This window comes from Nannospalax galili, unplaced genomic scaffold (assembly GCF_000622305.1).
Source record: "Nannospalax galili isolate Female #2095 unplaced genomic scaffold, S.galili_v1.0 scaffold1830, whole genome shotgun sequence".
NCBI lineage: Eukaryota > Metazoa > Chordata > Mammalia > Rodentia > Spalacidae > Nannospalax > Nannospalax galili.
The window spans coordinates 1259421-1271153 of NW_008328092.1; positions in this window are offsets into that span (position 1 = coordinate 1259421).

An 11733-nucleotide genomic window follows, 5' to 3' on the forward strand; every position below is an offset into this window, starting at 1 on the left:
GACACCAAAAAGATCCAGAACATTATAAGGGAATACTTTAAAAACTTATATGCTACTAAATTCGAAAACTTAAAAGAAATGGACAGATATCTAAAACCATGGGAGCCACCAAAACTAAACCCAAGAAGAGATTAACAGCTTAAACAGACCCATAACACATTAGGAAATTGAAACAGTAATACAAAACCTCCTGACTAAAAAAGCCCAGGCCCAGATGGATTTACATCAGAATTCTACCAGACATTTAAAGATCTGCATCTAATACTACTTAATTAATTCAAAAAGATAGAAATGGAGGGAGAGCTTCCAAATTCCTTCTATGAAGCCAGCATCACTCTAATACCAAAGCCAGGTAAAGATACAACCAAAAAAGAAAACTACAGACCCATATCCTTAACAGCCATAATTTAAGGCCTATACTAATGTGGTCAGAGGGTCTTAAAGGATGGTTTTTGCCCTTTGCCCTCCAAGGTTGACCAAGTTCCAGGGAACTATGGAACATCTCTCAAAATGTCCTGTAACTGTGGTGAGTCACCTGTCCTCTTGTTCAGGGAGGCCATGGAGGCCCCACCAGATGGACTTGAACCAGTGTCCAGTCTATAAAGAAGAGGGTCAACTCAGAGGAAACATTTCCTCCATGCTTCCAAGTGAAGCCAGCCATGGTTTAGTAGGACCTTTGACTTATCTTTACATAGATAGAACTGGTAAAAGAAAGGAGCCCCAGGCTCCTCCCAAGCCCATGTGAGCCCCAAGGAACAGATTGTCAAACGACCTTAAGTATAAATATACATTGATTTATTTGGCCCAACAGTATGTTCTTAAACACCCAAAAGTATAGTATAGTAATCAGTATATTTCTTTAAGAGTTCAAGGCATTGCATGTCTCAGACATTAGGCTTAAGTCCATATAAAAATTATTTAGACAATTATTTGTCATTGATGATTTTGTTCTGAATCAGAAAGTGCTTCTCAGATGTAAGACTTCAATTTTTGGCCTGCAATACTGTAGTGCCCACCTGTAGCTAAGGGAGACATCCTGCTACTGTTCTGAAATGAAGGCCAAATTTGTTTTCTACCCTTATCTAGAAGCATGTGAGAGGGAACTGACACTGATTCTAACCACTCTAACAGCTATCAAAATACCTGAAAGCAAATCCTGAATCCATCAGTCCAGCCTTGGAAGACAAAAGAAAAATGAGAAAGAACCCAATAGAGGGATGCTTTTGGAGGCCCTTGTCAAGAAATTCCAATGGACTCTCATGAACATTTGAAAATTGCCCTGTTCTTTTTTCTAGTTCCATGTCTAGAACTTACAATTCTTCTTCACATCTCCTATTCACCAGTCAAGGACTTTCTTTTCCCCCTACAGATAAGAGTTATGCAATCTGGGAGCCTTTTAGATAGACCCACTGAAGGGTACCCCAATTGGGGTACATCTCACGCTGCATCCCTGTTCAGCACGGAAGAACCCAGAGCAGTCTGTGTCCTGGAATAGAAGGTATGGGCATGGATTTGATTAAAACACCTTATGTGTATGTATGAAATTCTCAATAAACTATTTTTTTAAAAATTAAAAAAAGAGTTCCCTTCCCCCCCTTCAAAAAAAATAAATAAAAACAGCTTTTGCCATTTTATGAAGCTGTGGGGAAGTCACTTTCTTGTGAGAACTTAGGGTGGGGAGCACCCACTCCTGTAAGTAAACCTTCACCCATTGCTCTTAATAAGTAAGACCATGAACTCAATGTTTTCCCTGAGTGCAGTTTGGTGAAACCGTACCATGGTTTGTTGTTGGGACCCCAAGGGGGGGGGGCGGTTATTGGAAGAAGAAAATTCAACATGGTTGGCTGTCTCCATAGAGCTGGTGGGGGTAGCAGCAGTGGCATGGGTAGCGCAGTGGGTAGTGAGATGTGTAATTACGATGAGGCCACTAGGCAAACGGTTTGTGAGGTAAATCCTGGGATGGCACTCTCCTAGGTAGTATGGAGTGGCATGGCTGCTTGATCAGAGGGGTCTACCACAGGTGTATGGAGATGAAAACAGCCAAAGGTCTAGACATTACAAGCCCTGGGAGTAGTGCACCAGGGCCTGAAGTATCATAAGCAGCTTCAGAGGCAGCCTAACAGCTGCTATGTGTAATAAGAGATCTGTCACAGGCCAAGTCAGCAGCCTGGAGGAAGACTGAGGGCTTAAGAGAGGAATTAAAGCAAGAAAAGGATATGAGGCAGCCCTCTTCAGTATTGGCCTCCAACATAACCAGGAGAAAGAGAGATGGAGGTGCTAGTTTGCCAATTTTTAGGCTTGGGGACCAAAGGAGCATGAAAGCCCAGATTAGATTGATAATACAAGGCTCATTCTAGGACCCCCAAACCTGGAACCCCTGGGGGTCCATGGGAGGAAGCAGGTAAAGGATGAAGAAGGAAGATGTTTGAGAAAGCAATGAAGCATTAAAGTCTGAGGAGTAGTTCACAGAAGGCATCCATGATAAAACAGTACAGGTGCAGAAGATAAAAATTGTTCCAGGGTGAATTATGATCCCCCAGATTAAACGGGGTACATTTCTCTCCTGTGAAAGGTTATGTAAGGGGTGGAGACAGTTTGCCCAGCCAGGACCTCCCCCAGCATCCAGGTATGCTTGATGGAGAGGCAATAGATGGAGTGCAGCAATGGGACAGACCCACAGCCTACCTGACCCAGGGAACCAACAGGTGCATGGGGGAGGATGGGGCCCAGTTCTTCCTTGGCCTTGTGCAGAGCCAAGCAGCTTGAGCCAGCCCCAGTGAGTTTGCCAGGGATGGAAAAATGCAGGGAGGATCCATGTACAAGCTCGAGGATATGGAAGTGGAATGGCTCAGAGAAAATAACTAGACTGTAAAGAGCTAAGTTAATGCCTCTTATCCATGCTGGGTCTGTTGAGAAAACAATTGATAGAAATGGTTGAAATCTTTCCATGCTGTATTTGACTTGTTTATGTTTGGCTTAGTATTTTCTTAATTTCAAACTTCTGCAATCACCTGACACTTGCTTGGAACAGAAACAATATACTTTCAGCCCTTCACCAAGGTTATCTTTGTAATTCTACTATTCACTATGGGATAATGGTTCAGGATGATATATCATTTTTTTCCATCCTCTGGAAAAAGGTTTCATTATATAAATGGCATAATGCTAAACCCTGAGTGTTTTGCAGGTGTGGAAACCATTTGAGATTACACCTGAAGAAACAAAGATAGAAAATAGATTCATAAGGGGTAGAAGAGCCAGGTGCAGGAGTGAAATTCCTAGAAGCTTTATGGTTCGGTAAGGCATAAGTGATGCCCACCAGGGTGGTTAGGAAAAGTCTACAACAACCTGAGCCAGTAAATGCTAAAGTGTGAACAACGATAGCTCATAAAAATAAAACAGAGGCTCCCAGAAACTGTTAAATTAAAATTCCAGTGCTAACAATGAATTACTCCCTACGAGCTGTTGGCCGGGGAGGTCCCAGAGGCAAATAATAAAGGATATTGCCACTAATGTTGGTTGCATAACAGAACTACATGGCAAGACCCTATTGCTGAAGATACCACATGATATGAGTTCTGGAAAGAGAAAACCAAACTAGGACTAAGCTGGAAACTCCTTACCAGCCACTCGGCTGGCGGTCATAGTGCCAGAAGGTGCCACGCAGATCAATGGGGGAGAATTGTCCTCAACAGTCCTGCCTAATGATGGACCCTGGGGACTGCACTTACATGCCAAGCTAGATGTGCCTGCCAGTGCACTAGTGGCGAGACAAGTGTATGTATAACCAACCAATTTCCAATTGGATTTAAGGCCCATTCCACAAGGAGGGTTGCACCTCAAGTACTGCAAGCCAGGTCAATCCCCTTATGATAGGGGAGGTTATAGGCACTAGTGGAGGAACCACTGTGACTGTTTTGTTAGATGGGTGTCATGCACCTGCTAAGGTGCCTTCTAAACATCTGTGTTTATACCCATAGGTTGTTATTGCAGTCAGTGTCCATGTTTGGATGTTTTCTGTTTTCTGTTTCTTCCTTCCCATTTGTGTTTTATAGTAGGAGTCACATTCTGAAAAGGTGATGGGAAGGCCCAAGGGTTCAATATCTTACCACACTGGAAGGAAAACCATCCTACATCTATGTCACCCCTTCCAAGGCTCAAGGATTCTTGCAGAAGAAAACAGTGGGAAAAAATGCAAGAGCCAGAGAAAGGAATGGAGTGTTGTATAGGACTGTCCTCTGACAGACAGATGACAGACAGACTCCCAAGCTCAGCTGTACCCACTTGCCTAGGATCATCACAACTGAGCTTGGTAAATATCACTCTCCACAGGGAGAGTTACAGGACCCTTGCCTGAGAGTCCAACTATACCTCCCAACCAACCAGCTGCTCTATTTGCACTTGGCCTTGGGGAGGGACTAAGGTTATAAAGGCTGGGAAAACACAGGGGAGGCTCTCGCCTTTTTCTGTGGCTATGGGGACGTCACCATCAATTTGTGGGTGAAGACTTCCCAGTGTAGCCTTGTAGGGGATAGAGGGGGGAGCACCCACACAGTAAACCCTCACCCATTGCTCTGTAAACAAATCCAATAAACTTACTGTTTTCCCAGATCTTATAAACACACTCAGTAAAACTACAGGATACAAAATCAACATGCAAAGATCAGTAGTTTTTATATATATGAATAGAAACTTGCTGAAAAATAAGCCAAGAAAAAAAATCTCATTTGCAATAGCCTCAAAAAATGTCTAGGAATAAATCTAACCAAGGAGATGAAAGACCTCTAGGAAAACTTTAAAACCCGGAAAAAAGATACCAGAGAACACATAATTATGGGAAGACCTTCTGTTCTCCATTGGCAGAACTAATATTATGAAAATAGCTGTACTACCCAAAGCAATGTGCAGATTCAATGTAATCCCCATCAAAATTCTAGTGACAGTTTTCAGTGAAATAAAGAAAAAGATTTCTAAAATTCACATGGAAACACAGAAGACCACAGATAGCCAAAACAATTCTAAACAGAAAGAACTCAGATGGAAGCATTATATTACCTGACCTCAAACTATACTACAAAAACCACAGTGATAAAAACATTCTTCTAGTGGCTCAAAAAGAGACATGTGAACCAATGAGACCCAGAGATAAACCCACATGGCTATGGACACCTAATTTTTAACAAAGATATCAAAAACATGCACAGACAGTCTTTACAAAACTAAATGAATAAGAATGAATTAAAGCCCGTGTGGTAAATCTAGTGACTTAGGCCCGTCTGTTCCTGTTTTCTCATCGCAGCACTTTTCCAATGTTTCTCTCATGTGGCTTTGTCACTGAGGAGCCCTGGTCATTGTTAATCTTATGGTGAATATCATATTTATAAGATTTTCTGTAGCGGCAGAACCCTAATATGAGGTTATTATTCCAGAAAGGAATTATGTTTGCTTTTGCCAGATTCCTCAGCATCCCTGCAAGCCAGGGCAGGTTGGAAAGGACTTCAGAGACAGAGATGACTCAATGCTGAGTGACGGTCCTGCCAAGGCCTAACTACGCCTGTGCTCTTATTTCAGGGGTGTGGCCCTTCAGTCTCAGCCTAAAGCAGGGGCTTGCCCCTCTGTCTTCCTTCACTGGCAGCCCTGAAGTCCACTGCTTGACCCTCAACTCTGCAAAAGGCTGTTCAGACAAGTCCAAGCAATGGCTCTGACCCATTCCCCTGAAGCCACTGAAAGGACCATCTTTCCCTCATCCAAAATGGTTCCTCCAATTTAGACAATACATTCACTCTCCCTGGGTCCTTATCGAGTGTGGAATCCCTTTGCCCAGTTCAGGTAGTGACTTCAGCTGAGTGATTTAAGATCATCCTACTTTCTCCCTACCTTAAGAAGACACCATCCCAGTTTTAAATGTAAAGTTGGAAAAGGTGAGCTTCAAGGCAGAAGCTTAGGTCCAGCTATGCAATTCTCACGTTAGTGAACATGAATCCTCAGCAGAACTATTGAGTCTGTTGGAGATTTCAAGGTTCCATCCCCAGGAGTTTTTGATTCATGGTGTTTTCTATACACTTTCTGGAGTGATTTTAATGTAGGTGCCCCCCATCACATCTTGTAAAACTCCGTTATATCTGTGGACATAACCAAACCTCAAACTGGCTCTTCTTTGAGTTGGTTCTCCCATTGTCTTCCTCTGAGAACTGAGACAATTCATGTCCCTGAGTCTATTAATTAATTATCAAGGGATGGGTTCCTGACTCATACCACCTCCTGAGATGCTCTGTGAAGACTATATGAAGTCACCAACAGTTGCCATTTGTCTGTCCTAAAACAGAAACCTTCATTCGTTAAATGCGATCATTTGCTGGGTAGGTTTTGAAATATCACTTTCCAGGATGCCTTCTTGTGCATTAGTATCAATTAAGATTATTCACAATAATAGTCTTATTATGGTTTTGATTTGGAATGTTCCACAAAGGCTCAGGGTTTTTTAATTAATTTATTTTCATTTTATGTATATGAGTATTTTTGCTTGTATGTATGGAAGTGTATCACATGCATGCAATGCCTGCGGAGGCCAGAAGATGGTGCCAGATCCCCTGGACCTGGAGTTCCAGATGGTTGTTAGGCGCATGTGTGCTGGGAATAGAATCCAGAAACTGAAAGAGCAGCCGGTGCTCTCGAGCACTGAGGCTCGAGTTTTGAAGACTTCATGCCACCATGTGAACGGCCACCCTCTCATTCTCCCACTACCAAGGACAGCTTCACTGTCAGTGCCTTCCCCCAGTGATGTGCTGACACTTCTGAAACCATGAGCCAAAATACACCTTTCCTCCCTCAAGCTGTTCTTGTCAGGTGTTTTGGTCATAGTGATGCAGAAGTAACTAAAATAATTCCTTTTGTTTTTTAAGACAGTGTCTCACTATGTAGCCCCTAATACTGGCCCCAATTTTGTAACCCAGGCTAGCATTAAACTCATGATTGCCCTGGTCCTGCCTCAGCCTCCCCAGTGCTGGGATTACAAGTATGTTCCATGAAGCTTAGCATACAACAACATTCTTTGTGGCCAACTTTGACTTTTAGCCTTCCAGTCTGCCACCATTCTTAAAAGAGTTTGCACCATCCTAGTATCATGGCTCTAGGGGATGGGATGGAGGTTGGGGTGGACGTCTGAGGAACAGGACTTCAGGACCCTTTGTGCCATTTAGTTTGGATGTGTATGGCCATCTAAGAATGGTGGATAGTTGACTCTGAGTGACTTCAGTAGGAGGAAGCTGATAATTAGTCTCCTTTCTGACCTGGACCATTTTAAATTCTCTGAAATCTGGCATGATTGAGCAGTCTTAGCCTGCCAATAGAGCAGTTGAAAACTGTCCAGAAATTGTTGTTAATTCAAGATGACAAGTGGAGATAAGAAAACAAAACTACTGTACCTCTTTCCAGTCCTTGTTATAAGCACGACTTATCATTTCTAAAAGAAAGCGTTTGTTTAATTTTTGATAGGGTCAGCTCTTTAGAGGTGAAATGTAAAAGCAGAAAGAATAGGCCAGGAAAGGTAAAGTCTTAGCTGGAGGAGGCAGCTGCATGGCTAAATTAGAGGACACGCATTGAGAGCATGAAGACACGTATTAAACATCCATCGGACGCAGGCAGGCCTCGGCTACCGTCTAAAGATAAAATGGAGAGTCAAGCCTGCTCCTGCTTTTGTGAAGCGTGTGTTCAGGGACTAGCCATGGCCCAGATTCAGGCTCAGGGAAGGCTGCTCAGAGAAAGTGAGCTGAAAGGTATTAGCAAGAAGGGGCTCGCAAACTGGCACTGGGCCAGTGCCCAGGCTGGCAGAAGATGAAGCTGTGTCGTGCCTGTGCGGTGGTCTGCATGAAGATGTCAGGAAAGTGAGAGAACACGGAAGCGTAGGGCCAGGCGGGGCTTCCTAGGCCCCATGGGCGGGGGAGGGGGGGGATTCTGCTTTAGAAAAGAAAAGCCACTAATGGTGTCTAAAAGAGCAAAGCTGCGTTTATAGCTACAGAACGTCAGAAACGGAAGAAGCAGTGAGGGAGAAAGGCAGCGTTCGCTTTCCTCTAGTGAGGGAAGAGAGCCACATTCATCTTGCTGTAGCAGTGCAGGAGGAGGGAGGGGATGATCAGTCACCGCAGCACTTTGCTTTACCAAGTGGTGCTCACCTGCACCTTGTCTGTCACAGCCCAGCAGGAAGTGTCCAGATGGACATTGATAGACCCAACAGCTTCTGTGGTCAACCGAATACACAGGAAGTGTCGATGACCCACAGTGGCCTGGGGGAGATGTCCCACTTCACACAGCACAGGTGTGTGAGGAAGCTAAAGGCTGAACAATGGTCTTCTTGGTGTGACACCTTAAGGTTGCAGGACTACTGGCTCTTAGTGCCCATATCAAAGTTGTGGAAAGCTGTCTCTTTCCTTCTTGTGTGCCGATGCCCCACTTCCCACCTCTGGTGTCTGTTAGCTCAATTAAAGGTATCAATTCACCACACCCATCTCTTCATGCAGGAAGCTCCACATGAGTTCAGAAAGGGTTAAGTCACTCCCCAAACATTTCTAACACAAGCTGTTTGTCCTACCCCTCCCCCATTTTATGTCTCCTCCTGTTTGGTCATATTTCTATGCCACTTTTCCTCTGGATTTCCCATTCATGTTGAGAATAAATGACATGCTAATATGCTCAATTGATATCATATGTGGTAGCTTTGAAAGAGAGTGCCAGAATACGTGAGGGAAGTTATGGGCCAGTGGAAAGTATCCATGGTAATGTCATCCTGTTTAACAAACATATGAAGAAAATTTATGCTGAGATAATCAAAACATGACATAGAGGTAGACTCTGACAGGTCCAAGCTGAAAACCAGTATTTTCCACTGGTGGCTAGCAAGGCAAAAACATACTTTATGCCTTGAACTGTATAATAATCATAAAGTAGGCTTTCCCTACCATGGACACTTCTTAAACTGTCTCTTCACTTTAGGGTGTGTCCACAACTTGAGACAATATCAAATTTCATTAACAACCATTCTCTATACCTTTTCCCTGTTGCTAGAGTCACCTATAACTCACCAAATATTTCATCTTTATTATTGTTTTTCTTGCATGTTATGCACGTAGTTTAAGACTGAAACACTTCTTTAAAAGAAAGAAAAAAAGAATTATGTATAATCCAAAAATGCTCATGTAGTGTGATCAGAGTTTATAAAAAGCTAAGTCTTTGGCCACCACTCACCGGTGATGTGGCTCCCACGCTAGTCATCAAAATCCCCCAGCATTCCCAGCAGCATGAGTCCTCTGTATACTTGGCTCATGAGGAATTACCTGAAGTTTATGTCTCTTGACTAAACTTGGCCCAAGGAAAAAAGACCAAAAACAACAACATGATGCAGTTTTCTGGTGGAAAATACAGCTAGTATGTTAGTCTACCCAGAATGCCCTAACAAAACGCTCACTATAAAACCAATGGCTTATAAACAACAGGAGTTTATTTCTTGCAGTTCTGGAAGGTGCGATTTCCAAGATCAAGGAGCTGGCAGAGTTGGTGCCTACTGAGCGACTACCTCCTGGTTCATAGACAGGAACATTTAGCTGTGTCCTCCCATGACGTGGGCCTCCTTTCTCACTCATGAGAGCCCCACCTTTGTGACCAATGACCTACCAAAGGCTCTGTTATTTAATACTATCACACTGGGGGTTAGTTTTAAAAAAATGAATTGGAGGGAGGAGGCATACACATACAAATCTTAGCAACTTGGTTTCATTCTGGTAAATTCATACAAACTTCATTTTCATACACATAAAGGAAATCCAAACAAATTCAATGTTGATGTATCCCTTCTGGGACTTGAACCTTGGGTTGCTCCAAACTTGCCCACCTAGTTTGTGTACTGCAAAGATGAAGACATTTAAGAGCTTCTAAGTGTAGGGGCTTCCTAAGAAGTAAGAGACCAGTCTGGAAAGATTTGTGTAGTTATGGCAACAAATTCCAAGTTTTTCTTGCTATCTCTCGGTGGACCATGGATGAGAGGGCTTTTTCCTAGCAGCCCATGTTAGACATATCCTCAGAACAGGTATGTCCTCAGATATGTTTAAAATATCATAAAAATGGGGGCTGGAGAGATGGCTCAGCAGTTTAAAGGACTGACTGCCCTTGCAGGGGACCCAGGTTCGATTCCCAGCACCTACATGGCAGCTAACAACCATCCATAACCTCAGTTCCACGGGATCCACTGTCCTCTTCTGACCTCCTTGGGCATTGCAAAACATTGGTGCACTTACACACATTCAGGCAATACACTCATATATATAAAATAAATATTGAAGTAAAATAAAATATCATAAAAATGCAAAGATTGCTTACCATCGAATTACCCAGTCATAGTGACACTTTGGTATATATTCTCACTCACAATCTATTTTTTGTGATTCAAGCTGCATTCTTTCACCCAGAAATCTATTATGAGTAATTCACAGTACTAGTAGAAACAACATGGCTGTCACAAGATCACCAAGCCTAGCACAGAGATTAATGTGTAGTAAGCACTCAGTACCTGAAATAACCAATAGGCAGGGAAGCTTCCTGACTTTAGGGAACAGGTACAAGCCCCTCCAAATAATAAGATTGTTTATCTGTCTACTCTCCTTTGGTGATCTTAGTAATCCAACCAGAAAAGTGATTTTTCAGGTTAAAGACATTTCTGTCATTCTTCCTTGTTTATTATTCACTATCATTCACTTTGTCAAACTGAACTCAGACTACTTGAGGTAGCCTCACTGAGAACACTGATGGAGGAGGCACCTTGCACCCAGGTGTTCAGAGCAGATAAGAAAACATGCTCGGGGTCTCCCCAGCAGCTCACTGTGCTCTGTACTCAGGAGCTATGTGATGCAGTCCCTCTTCTGTTTGTCTGTCATGGTCTGTCACCATGAAGTCACAGTCACCCAGCTGAGAAGGGTGTTTGAAGCATTCTGAACACCTAGGCTCATCTCAGAACAGAACTGAACAACCTTTGCTCTGTGTCAGAAAATCAACTTGAGACTCTATTTGGGTTAAGTCATTTTCTAGTCCATTTATCCATCCAGCCTCCCATGCTGAACATCATAGCTGTACTTCATTTGCCAAATGACAAAGAAAAGAAGAGACTGGCCCAAGGTTGTCCAGTGCCCCCCTTGGTCACTTAAAGGGGGTGGGTGGGTGTGGAGATCAAGCCCGGGGAGTCCACAGCCACATGCAGTAGAACGTGAGGCTCGTTATCTCAGCAGCCCAGGCATCTGTCTTCAGAAAGGCATTCTTCCTCCCTAGAAAACAAGGTCTGGAAAATTCTTCCAAACAAGGTTCAAAACAATTAACTTCAGATGAAACAGACTTAATGGAGTAAACACCAGTGCAACAGAGGGTTTCACAAATCTCTGTCTGCATATATACTGCCAGACAGTTGTTTCTGTAATTGGTGGGATTTCAGGGTTAGCTCATATTTACCCTTTCTTGAAAAAAATGCTCTGAGCCCATGGGAGGCTACTGTGAGAGGCCCCGAGAAAGATTTCAATTACCAACAAGAACAGAAAGCTGAAGACCACACTGACAGACAGACAAGGTACTGGAAAGCCGGCTCCCCAGTGGCCTATCCCCTCCAGGAGGAAATGCCTGTACACTCTGCTGTCTGGCTTATCCTAGACTAGACAGTACAGTAATCATATTTGTTGATTAAAAATCAGTCTATCTAGA